Below are 12269 nucleotides of genomic sequence, written 5' to 3'. Positions count from 1 at the left end.
CAAATTCTTTTTATGACACAAATATGGTACTGATACCTAAATCAGGAAGAGATAAAACAGAGAAAGAAAATTATAGACCAATCTCCCTCATGAATATAGATGCAAAAATTCTAAATAAAATACTAGCAAAAAGACTACAGCAACTTATCTCAAGAATAATACACTTTGATCAGGTAGGATTTATTCCAGGAATGCAAGGATGGTTTAATATTAGGAAAACCATCAGTATAATTGATCATATCAACAATAAAACTAGCAGAAACCACAAGATCATCTCAATAGATGCAGAAAAGGCTTTTGACAAAATACAACATCCATTCCTATTAAAAACATTAGAAAGTATAGGAATGAATGGAGCCTTCCTTAAAATAATAGGTAGCATCTATTTAAAACCATCAGCAAGTATTATATGTAATGGGGAGAAGCTAGAAGCATTTCCCATAAGATCAGGGGTGAAACAAGGGTGTCCACTATCACCACTCTTATTCAATCTGGTACTAGAAATGTTAGCAGTAGCAATTAGAGAAGAAAAAGAAATCAAAGGAATCAAGTTAGGCAAAGAAGAGACCAAGCTATCACTCTTTGCAGTTGATATGATGATATACTTAGAGAATCCCAGAGAATCAAGTAAAAACTGCTTGAGACAATAAATAAATTTGGCAAAGTTGCAGGATATAAAATAAACCCACATAAATCCTCGGCATTCCTATATATTTCTAATGAAATTCAACAGCAAGAAATAGAAAGAGAAATCCCATTTAAAGTTACTGCAGACATTATAAAATATTTAGGAATCTACCTGCCAAAACAAACCCAGGATCTGTATGATCATAACTACAAAACACTTTTCACACAAATAAAGTCAGATCTAACTAATTGGAAAAATATCAATTGCTCATGGCTGGGTCGAGCTAATATAATAAAAATGACAATTTTACCTAAATATAATTTAATTAATTATATATTTAGTGCCATACCAATTAATTTACAAAAAAAACTACTTTATAGAGCTAGAAAAAATAGTAACAAAATTCATTTGGAAGAATAAACGGTCCAGAATATCAAGGGAATTAATGAAAAGAAATGCTAGGGAAGGTGGACTAGCTTTACCAGATTTCAATCTGTACTATAAAGCAGCAGTCATCAAAACTACTTGATACTGGCTGAGGAATACAAGAATGGATCAATGGAATAGATTAGGCACACGAGATTCAGAAGCCAATGACTATAGTAATGTATTGTTTGATAAACCTCCAGACCCTGGTTTTTGGGATAAGAACTCACTATTTGACAAAAACTGCTGGGAAAACTGGAATATAGTATGACAGAAAATGGGCATAGACCATTATCTAACACAATATACCAAAATTAAGTCTAAATCGGTTCATGATCTAGGTATAAAGGTTGATACAGTAAGCAGTCTCCTAAAACAAGGAACAGTTTACCTATCAGACTTGTGGAGAGGGAAAGACTTTATGACTAAACAAGAATTAGAGAACATTATAAAATGTAAAATGGATAATTTTGACTACATGAAATTGAAAAGTTTCTGTACAAACAAAGCCAATGTAACCAAGATTAAGAGGGAGGTGGGAAATTGGGAAAGAATCTTTACAACCTGTGTCTCTGACAAAGGACTCATTTCTAAAATATGCAGAGAATTGAGTCAAATTTATAAGAATACAAGTCATTCCCCAATTGATAAATGGTCAAATGATATGAACAGGCAGTTTTCAGAGAAAGAAATTAAAGATATCTATAAGCACATGAAGAAATGCTCTAATTCACTATTGATTAAAGAAATGCAAATCAAAACAACTCTGAGGTACCACATCTCACCAGTCCGATTGGCTAAGATGACAAAACAGGAAAATGACAAATGCTGGAGAGGATGTGGGCAAACTGGAACACTAATGCATTGTTGGTGGAGTTGTGAACTGATCCAGCCTTTCTGGAGAGCAATCTGGAATTATGCCCAAAGGGCTATAAATATTTTAATACCCTTTGATCCAGCAATACCACTCCTAGTGTTATATCCCAAAGATATCATAGAAATGGGAGAAAGACCCATATGTACAAAAATGTTTATAGCAGCTCTTTTTGTGGTGGCAAAGAATTGGAAATTAAGGGGGTGCCCATCAATTGGGGAATGGCTGAACAAGTTGTGGTATATGCATGTTATGGAATACTATTGTGCTATAAGAAATGAGGAGCAGGCAGTCTTCATATTTACCTGGAGAGGTTTAAAAGAACTGATGCTGAGTGAGAAGAATAGAACCAGGAGAAATTTGTACACAATTACAGACACAACATATGTGTGATGACCAACTTTGATAGAGTGGACTCTTCTCAGCAATGCAGTGATATAAGTCAATCCCAAAAGACGCATGATGGAGAGAAAAATGTGCATCCAGAGAAAGAACTAGAAAGAACTAAGTTTATATCCAGGTGGAAGCAAAATACCTGATCTTTTTCGTTCTCTTATTTGGTTCTATGTCCTCTTTACCATTTTTCATTCCAGCTGGTATAATCCGTCCTTATAACCTGACCAATGTATAATGTGAAAGTATTTACAGATCCTATACTTGACTATAAGCCGCCATGGGGGGAAAAGGGAGGGAGTTGGACAAATGTGAAATTCAAGGAATTGTGGAATTGAATCCTGTAAATTAAAAGGAAACAAACAAATTAATAAATAAATATTAAAAAAAAGAAAAATTAAATTAAAAAAAAGAGTGGCTTGCTCCCTTTTAAAGACAGGCTTAGTTGACTGTTCTTCCTGCTCAGGGGCCAATGAGAGAATTATTTTGTCATTCACCAACTATCCAAGTCCTTCAAAGCTGAGTCACATGTTTCCTGCTGGAAGCAACCAGGGGCTTCTCATCTGAAAGCCCCCAAACACTCGGTCAGCACATGCCATGGACTAGAAACAAGGAAGCTCTGCTCATATCCCTTTACATTTTGTTCCACCCTTTCCTCCTCCTCCTCCTGATGAGGGACCAGAAATGTTGAGGGAGAAACCCCCAGGGATACAGGGATCCCAAGACCAAAGCTCCCAGGGAAAGGTTGCCTGGAATAAATTCGCAGACTCAAGCATTCTTTAAGTCAAGGTGGCAAAATTATCAAGGTGGCAGTAATTATTATTATGCTATACAGTGGGCAAGAGTCCTTAGGGAACCTGCAATCTTAGAGGGATACAGTTAAAGTTTATGTAGGATAAACTATAGTAAAACATGTGCCAAATATGCTAACTAGGTGAGTCAGGGCGGGATTAGAGAGTGGTTAAGGAGTGGTCAGTTCTTAAAGGAATATGCACTATTAATATCTACTGTGCAGATATTTTACCCAGAGTTCATTGAGAAATAGCCCGGGCCGGGGGGTAGAAGGCTACAGAGAGGTGTGGTTTTAGGCCTGAAACTAAGTGATCAGGGCTGACTGAGAAATACCTAGGCTGCCCCCATCAATGTCTTGTTAGACAAGATAAATTTAAGGGATTATTACATATGGCTAAGTCTAGGATACATAGGATAGGTCAGTGATTAGTAAAGATCTTTATGACCCAGTACACAGACAGGTCAGCCAGTACACAGCTGGTTCAAACTACTAAATTCTATAGGTGCAGGTGGCTATTGTATCAGAAAGAGAGATAAGTATTTTGCTAGGGCATACTGCTCTTGGCTGGAGGGAAACTGCCTGAGACAGTGTTTTGAGGCTAGGGAGAAATGTGATTTTGGAAAAGGTTCAAGCACAGGCACCCAAGCACCCCATCACCCCCATTCCCAGTTTCTTTGCTTTGTACTAGAGTTCTGTTCCACAACAAAAATTGAGATTTTTATTGAGCAGCAGAAGAGTATTATTTAAGGTACAGTCAGCCTAGAGAGAGCATGGAGAAGTCGATTGATGAACAAACACATCTTAAAGGGTACTATTTTTACAAGTGAAGAACTGAAGCCTAGAAAAGTTAAGTGACTTGCCTAGGACCACACAACTTAGAACACACAATCTGAGGTAGAATTTGAACTCACATCTTTTAGACTACAAGTCCGGTGCTCTACTCATTACTCTGTGTTGCTCCCAAGAGATAATGACTAAATGGATCTTCTAAGATGCTTTCCTACAGATAATGTAAAATATAAGGCAGGAGCTCCCGGAGGGTGTGATGAGGTGGCAGAGATGCAGGTCTGGGCATCAGAATCATTTTAACCCTCTGGGAGGCAGAGGAGCTATTTTGATTGGTAGGGGCAGCTAGTATAGAGAATTTCATTTCCTGCTTATACTCATAACTTCTTCTGCCCTCCCTTTGCACTATGAATAGATTCTGCCTTGATCCTTCCTACTCAGTTTTTGCTTCTGGCTTCCTATGGAAACAGGCTAGAGAAGGTGATGATTGTTTTCTTATTTAAATGAGAAATAACGTTTGACAAACATGTCATACATGACTGCTTTGTATAGTTTCAGAGATTTAGAACTGGAATGGATTTTAGAGGTTGTCTAGTTCTTCCCCCCTCATTTTACAGTTGAGAAAGCTGAGAACCTGAGATTATAGAATCATTGATTTAAAGCTAGGAACCCCAGATGTCACTCTCTTTTTATAGAAGAGGAAATTGAGGCTCTGAGATATACATGACTTACCTAGGGTCTTACAGGTAGTAAATAACAGCCACCATTTGACTGCCTATAAAGCTTTTCCTGATCTAGCCACGCTAAGTTGCTTTGAGTTCCTTTGGAAGCAGTGTCATTCCACAGAGTATTGTATGCTTAGATATTATGTCCCTTGTTCCTAATGGCCTCATGGGAGATTTGGAGGTCATCGCTGAGGGGCTTGCCATGGGAGATGCCAAAGAGTCCCCTGATTGATTGGCTGCTAAGCCAGAAAAATTGATGACTCAGAGGACCTTTAAAAAAAGGAAAAAAGACAGCTTCTAGCTCACCCCTCTTGGCTCTCCAGGCAACATGTGTTTCCGGTGAGGGGTGGGACAGGATGGGTCAGCTAGGTGGCACAGTGAATAGAGCACCAGGCCTGGAGTCAGGAACTGAATTCAAATCCAGCCTTAGATACTTGGTTGCATGACTGCGGGAAAGTTACAACTTCTTTTGCCTCTGTTTTCTCATCTTTAAAATGGTGATGATAATAATAGCACTTGCTTCCCAGGGTTACATAATAATTATGAAGTGCTTGGCAGAGTTCTGGCACATAGTAAGCACTATATAAATATTGTGGCTGTTTTAGTATCATGGCAACCCTGATACTGCTCCCTTCTTGGAGTGTAGACTCAAGTAAGTGGATTTATGGCTGCCTTTCCCTGACTCTTTGTGCTCATTAGAATAAGTTTTCCACATGGATATGTTCAGAACTGGTGGTGACTTTATAAGTTCCCAAAGACTTGAAGGGACTGCAAAAGAGGTGGGGACAAATCTTTCCACTTTTGTGGGTGATGACAGGGAAAACTTCTGAATGAGGGAAGACAGCTACTAGAAAGAAGATTAAGCTTGGCCATTTGATCAGACAGTGTCTTGCTGCAGTGAAATATAGCAGAAATATATTTCCAGACTAGCAGTCTGGAAAACCACTTCATGTTCTGATAAAGTTTAAATATTAGCCTCCTCTTAGGTTACTGAAGCTTGTTAATCCTATTAGTTCTATTCATGTGTTATGATGCTTTGATGTCTAGCATTTCTTTCTATTTGGGAATAAAATAGTGGCACTTATGCAATTCATATCACTATTTCATATTGAGTACTTTGTTATTTCCCCACTACCACTCTTTTCCTTTTTGGGAAACCCTAGACTTGTGAGCCATTACTTTTGTTTAAAGGAAAATTGTACCCAGAGTAACTGGCATAGGGGATTTGATCAGCCAATGAGTTATGATAAGAGCTTAGACTTACCCTAGGAGTGAATCCAGATCACAAACTTCAATGGCTGCAAAATGTAAGATTCTAGGCTCTGTGGGCCCAACAACAACAGTGAGTGCCCCTATGTTGACTATACATTCAAATTGTGATAGAATGATGTTTGGTGTGGTTGAGATTTATGTCCTAGTTGTTTTTTGTTTTGTTATTCAGTAATTTTTCAGTTGTATTTGACTTTTTGTGACTCCATTTGGGATTTTCTTGGCAAAGATACTGGAGTGCTTTGCCATTTCTTTCTCCAGTTCATTTTATAGATGAGAAAACTGAGGCAAACAGGATTAATTGGCTTACCCAGGGACTTCCTAATTCCAGGCTCAGGACTATATGCACTGTGCCACTTATCTGCCTGTGCTAGTTATTTAGAGAACAGTATAATAATGAGTTTGTTATATGGAGTGAGAGTTGGGGGAAAGGAAGAACAGGTTGTAATGGCAAGCAAAGAAGTAGTTCACGCCTTGTTTCAGTTCAAGTTTCTTTTGAGATTTTTTATCAAGTCTGTTAAAAACAAAACATGTGAACCTCACAACTTATGAACCATAGAACTTGTGAACTCCTGTTGCTGATGCAACAGGAAGCAGAAGAGCTAATGATCATATATAAGGAGAGGCCCAGGCTAAAGAGAATAGAATCAAGATCAGAACTTGTGATGGCAGAACTGAGAACAGAGAAGAACTGAGAACTGAGCAGAACTGAGAAGAGAACTCTTGTGGTGGCAGAGTTAAGAAGGAGGAAACTTGTGGTATCCCGGCACAGTACTAAATGTTTGTCTTTTCTGTCTGTGTTGATGTTTGTTTGTGATACTTTCTATGGAAGCCCTGGGACCTTACTGGAAGCCCTGAAAGAGGATTTTCTGGTTGTCTATTTACAGAAGTCTTGGAAGAGGGTTTTAGAGGTTCTGGGACTTTACTGATGATTTGTGCTGACTTCTTGGACCTTGTTTGTGGGTCTGTGTTGATTTCTGTACTAATGGTTTGTGTTGAGTTCTCAGACCTTGTTGGTGGGTCTGTGTTGATTTCACTGGCAGATGGTGAATTGATGATGGTGCTGGCAACATGCATGACTATTATTGTGGCTCTGTCAAGCTTTGTCTTCCCAGAAACAGGAACTGTGAAGGACTTGAGGTGGACTGGACATTGCAAGCTTCAATATGGAATGGGAACTTGACAAAGAACTGGACAAGGAGCTGGGCAAGGAACTGGGAGCTGCCTGCCCTTGAACCCAGGTGACAGTTGGAGCTGGGACCATGGAAGAGGAACCATGGAAGCTGAGAGCCAGTCTTGAGTCAAGATGAAAAGACCTCTTCTTGGGTACCTGATGCTGACTGAGAAGATTATGATTTACTATGACCTAGGGGTGGAGAACTTTGACCTTTGTACTTTGTGTCCATTAAAGAGACAAGCCTCCTTAAGGATTATTGAATTAAGGACTTACTGAATGATTGTACTTTGTGTCCCTTAAGGAGGTGTAATGGGAATGCAAATTTGGAAGATCTTCCCTGCCCCTAGGTTAAAGTGTACCTGAAGCCTGGGGTGGGAGGCTTGTTTTTCAGTAGATACTTCTTGATTGGCCAGTGGGTCCAGAAGGTTGTTACAATTCTCTGAGCCAGGAGAAGGCTATATAAGCCCTGATGTGTAGCTTTGTTTTGGGGGGCTCACTTTGAGAAGTGTTCTGTGACTTGATCTGGATTCTGGGAAGCCGTTGTCCAGAGCCCCCCCCCGGCTTTGAAAAACCCAGATGTTGAAACCCAGATGTTGACTGGATGTAATGGTTGGACAGTTTGAAATCTGTCTACTTGATCTGTTTCTGTCTTGATAATTCTGCCTGTATACTTTGAAGTTCGGGGTGCTGACCTTTTCCCCTGAACAAGGTAAACGATATATGTCTGACTGATTAAAGTAAGCTTGTTAACCCATTTTGAGTTGCTTTCCTTTATCAAAGCAGACCCAAGAACCTGTATTGGTAGCAAACCCTGAGGACGCTTGGGGTGCTTGCTGCTACAGGAGGCGATCCTCCTTAAGGATGATTGAATTAAGGACTTACTAAATGATTGAATTACTAAATGATTGAGTTACTAAATGGATGTACTTTGTTTAAAACTATGTGGCCAGTTTGGTGAAAACTATGTGGCCATGTTGGTGATAAGTTGCTATGTTATAACATTGTGAATGCTGTACTTTGATTTCTGTGAATGTTTTGCTTTAATTTACTGCTGAATAAATAGAGTTCACTATACTATGTAATTAGAACCTTGAAGCTGTTCACATCAACAGTCCTCTGGAAAGATGCTTGTACTTGGCTTTATACAGGTCTATAGGATAGTCCTTGAGTCAAGATCAACTTTAGAGTTTCTGAGAGGAGCCATTCTTTGTAGCGCTGCTTCCTTAGCCATGGGTAGGCCTAGGCCCTTCCCACGTTTTAACCAGTTTACAAAAATTAGATTATTATAAAAGAAATCCTGAATTAGGTGAGAAACTGGAGTAAATGACTTGTAGGCTTTGTTCCTGTCCTTATGATCGTGTGGTTGAATAAGGCTTAAAATTTATATGTGATGAGGGGTGGAACTAAGACAGTTTGTAGTAGAAAAATTAGATCCTGATTGAAAGAGAAAGCTCCTTCACTGTTTAGAAAAGAAGACTTTTGGAATTTTGTGGTAATATTCCAGTCAGTCAGTCAATAAACCCTAATCAAGCAGTTACTATGTATCAGGCTAGGTGCTAGGTGCTTGGGCTACAAAGAAATTACTATTTTGTTATTACTGTTATTATTATTATTGTTATTACTATTATTATTTTTATTCCAACTTTATCCCAACCAATTGTATATCTTTAGTACTGTGAACTTTAATACTTATGTTGGAACACAAAATAACCAAGCTGTTGAGATATATTATTCCGTTAACATTATAACCAAATTAGGGCTATCTAGCAGGTATACTACTATGCTTTATTTTAAATGGCATTTGATTTTAATTCAGGCCTTTCTTCTTAGGACCTTTCCATTTGGTGATTATGATGATGATTATGATGATGATGATGATGATAGACCTTTTAGGCTTTCCTGAAGGCCAACAGCTATAAAGTGGAAAATGATCAATGCCATTTTCTATATACAATTGAAAAATGCAACAAAGAATAACCTTGAATCTCTCATCTAAAATACTATTAAGGTAAACAGTATTCTCTTTAGCAATAAAGTCACATATTCTTAATTTTTAGATATTAGGAATATTCAAGTATATTCCAAGTGCCTTTTTTCTTTCAGTCCTCATCCTCCTTGACTTTTCTGCAGTGTATAACATTATAGACCATCGCATCATTCCTTTTTAAATTATATTTTACTTTTTTCAATCAACAAAACTCTTCCTCACCTTCTCTTTTCAATCCCTCCCTAACTGAAAACAAAAGAAAAATAAAGCCCTTGTTACAAATGTGTATATCCAATCAAACCAATTTTCTGCATTTTCTATGTCCAGCTTCTCTATCAGGAAGTGGGTAGCATGTGTCATCATTAGTCCTCAGGAATCATGATTGATCATTATGCTGATAAGAGTTCTTAATTCTTTAAAAGTTGTTTGTCTTTATCATATTATTATCCTTGCATAACTTGTTCTCCCGACTTTGTTCATTTTATTCTGCATCAGTTCATGCAAGTCTTCCCAGGTTTCTCTCAAACCATCCCCTTCATTTCTTCTTCTTATAGAAAATTTTGCCAAGTTAAAATGGTTTTATTCGTTAGGATAAGAATTGCATTTCCATTTGTTTACAGTAATGATAAAGACCAATGTTGTTCACTTTTCTCCCTTTGTAAATATTCAAGTATTAAGAATGTCCACATTTACATAGTAGTTTAAATGTTAACTCTTAAACTGCTACTGCTTTGGCTACAGATTTGCATCCTTCAATTTTTGAAAAGCTACATAGAATGTTCTCTCCTCTGGCGTATTTGGTAAACCTCTTCATGTTGAAAGCATATGATTCAACTGAGTTCTTGGAAGACAACCTGTCTCTGGCCTTCTCGTTTTTAGCCTTGGATTTCTCAGTTACCTGGACCACAGGTTCAATGTCTTCTTTGCTCAGATGACTTTTATTATTGGTGGTGGTAATCTTATTCTCCTTGCCTCTGTTCTTATCCACAGCAGACACATTAAGGATGCCATTTGTGTCAATGTCAAATGTTACTTCATTCTGAGAAATATCCCTGGGGGCAGAGGGGATTCCTGTGAACTTCAACTTGCTAAGCAGGTTGTTATCCTTTGTCATTGCTCTCTCACCTTTGTAACCTGAATAAACATACCAGGCTGGTTGTCTGAGTAGATGGTAAAGGTCCGTGTCTGCTTGGTGTTACATCTGATCAGAACTGTCATAACTCCACCAACAGTTTCAATACCAAAGGAAAGAAGAGTGATGTCTAAAAGCAAGTTAGGAACATTCTCAGATTTCTCTCCAGACAAGATGGCAGCCTAGACAGCTGCACCATAGGCAACAGAATCTTCAGGATTGATACTCTTTTTAAGTTCCTTGTTAATGAAGAAGTCCAGCATAATTTTCTGGATCTTAGGGATACGAGTGGAACCATCCACCAAAAGGATGTCATGAATCTGTGACTTAACTAGTTTGTTATCCCTTAGGGCCTTTTTGATGGGATCCACTGTGCTACTGATGAAATAATCATTCAGTTTTTCAAATTGTTCATGGGTGATAAAAGTATAGACATCAATACTTTCAGAAAGGGAGTTAATTTCAATACTGACCTGGATACTGGATGAAAGAGTATACTTTGGATGTTCAGAAGAGGTGCACAGTTGGTGGACAGCTGGTGTTCTCATTGATGTCCTTCTTGTGTTTTTGCTTGAATTCAGCAATGAAGTGGTTGACTATGCAGCTGTCAAAATCTTCCCTACCCAAGTGGGGTCCCTAGCTGTGGACTTGACTTCAAAGATGCCATCTTCAAGATTAAGAATGGAGGCATTGAAAGTGTCACCTCCAAGCTTCAATAATTTCTTTATCTTGGTCAAGTTCATAGAAAATACTTCTGGATAGAAGCTTTTGGTCTCTCATTTGTACTCTCTGCTTGGACCTTAAGCCTGCTTGTGTCATTCACCACCATGAAAGGTCAATGCTTCTTAATGTCTAACTGTATAGCATCATCATCAAATCTGTGACCAAACAGATATTTGGCATTGAAGACTGTGTTGGTGGGGTTTGTTGCAACTTGAGCACCACTGATTAAATGTTCTGTGTTGTCAAAAGCAATATAACTTGGGGTGGTCCTTATTTAGTCACTGGCAATGATCTCCACTTTCCCACACTGGAAAATTCCCACACAGGAATAAATAGTAGTGCCAAAATCAATCAAATATTGTAGGTCCCTTTGACATGGTTGGTTGAAGAAGTGAGGTCATTGTTGACACATAAGGAATAAGAAGGGTTGCTCCTGAGTTCCTTCATCATTTCTTAAAGCACAAAAGTATTCTATCACATCTATATGCCAAAAGTTGTTTTGTTATTCTCCAATTTATGGGTACCCTTTCAGATTCCCACTCATTGCCACCTCAAAAAGGACTACAGATATTTTTGTGCCTCCCTTGGAGTTTGTTTTACTTAAGACTCCCTTAATTTACTTTTCCTCTAATTCACCTTCTCCATTCTCTTCTTTCCCTGTTGAGTGAAATCTATTTCTGTACCCAACTCTGTGTGTATATGTGTATATTATTTCCTCTTTTGATCATTTCAGATGATCAGTTCAAGTGTCAGCCATTCCTCCTACCCATTCCTCATTTGTATAGATGTCTATTTTTGTAAGCTGATTGTGATATAATTTTCATAGCTTTTCTTTACCTCCCCCTTTCCACCTCCCTAGTGTATTCCTCTTTACCCCCCTTAAGATCATTAAGACATGGCAATCCACTGCCAGGTCTTGTCTAATTAGACTCCTTCTATGATCCCTGATGATGATAGGGCTTACTGGGGACACACACATCTTCTTCCCATATTTGAAGGTAAGCAGTTTATTTTTGGTTAGCCCCTTATGCTCATTTGAGTTTACCTTTTTATGTTTCTCTTATCTCTTGTGTTTGAACTTCAAAGTTTCTCTGTGAATCTGGTCTTTTCATTAGAAATGTTTGGAAGGTTTTCTATTTCATTTAAGTTCCATTTTTCGTTCTATATGATTATACTCAGTTTTGTGGGGTAAGTTAGTTTTGGCTGTAATTCTGTATTCTTTGCCTCCTGAAATATCACATTTCAAGTTCTCCACTCCTTTCTAGTGGTGACTACTAGGTCATGTGTGATTATGACTGTGGCTCCTTGGTAATTGAATGCTTTCTGACTGCTTGCAGTATTTTTTCTTTGATCTGG

General features: G+C 38.3%; 1 pseudogene; it reads right to left on the bottom strand.

Moving 5' to 3' along the window:
• Positions 1-9773: 9773 nt before the first annotated feature.
• Positions 9774-10933, bottom strand: LOC138157024 (heat shock cognate 71 kDa protein pseudogene; annotated as a pseudogene).
• Between the last annotated feature and the right edge of the window lie 1336 nt (positions 10934-12269).

This window comes from Petaurus breviceps, unplaced genomic scaffold (assembly GCF_028583685.1).
Source record: "Petaurus breviceps papuanus isolate PSGF00001 unplaced genomic scaffold, PetGlider_PUasm1.0 166, whole genome shotgun sequence".
NCBI lineage: Eukaryota > Metazoa > Chordata > Mammalia > Diprotodontia > Petauridae > Petaurus > Petaurus breviceps.
This window is presented reverse-complemented; position numbering and strand designations above follow the sequence as displayed.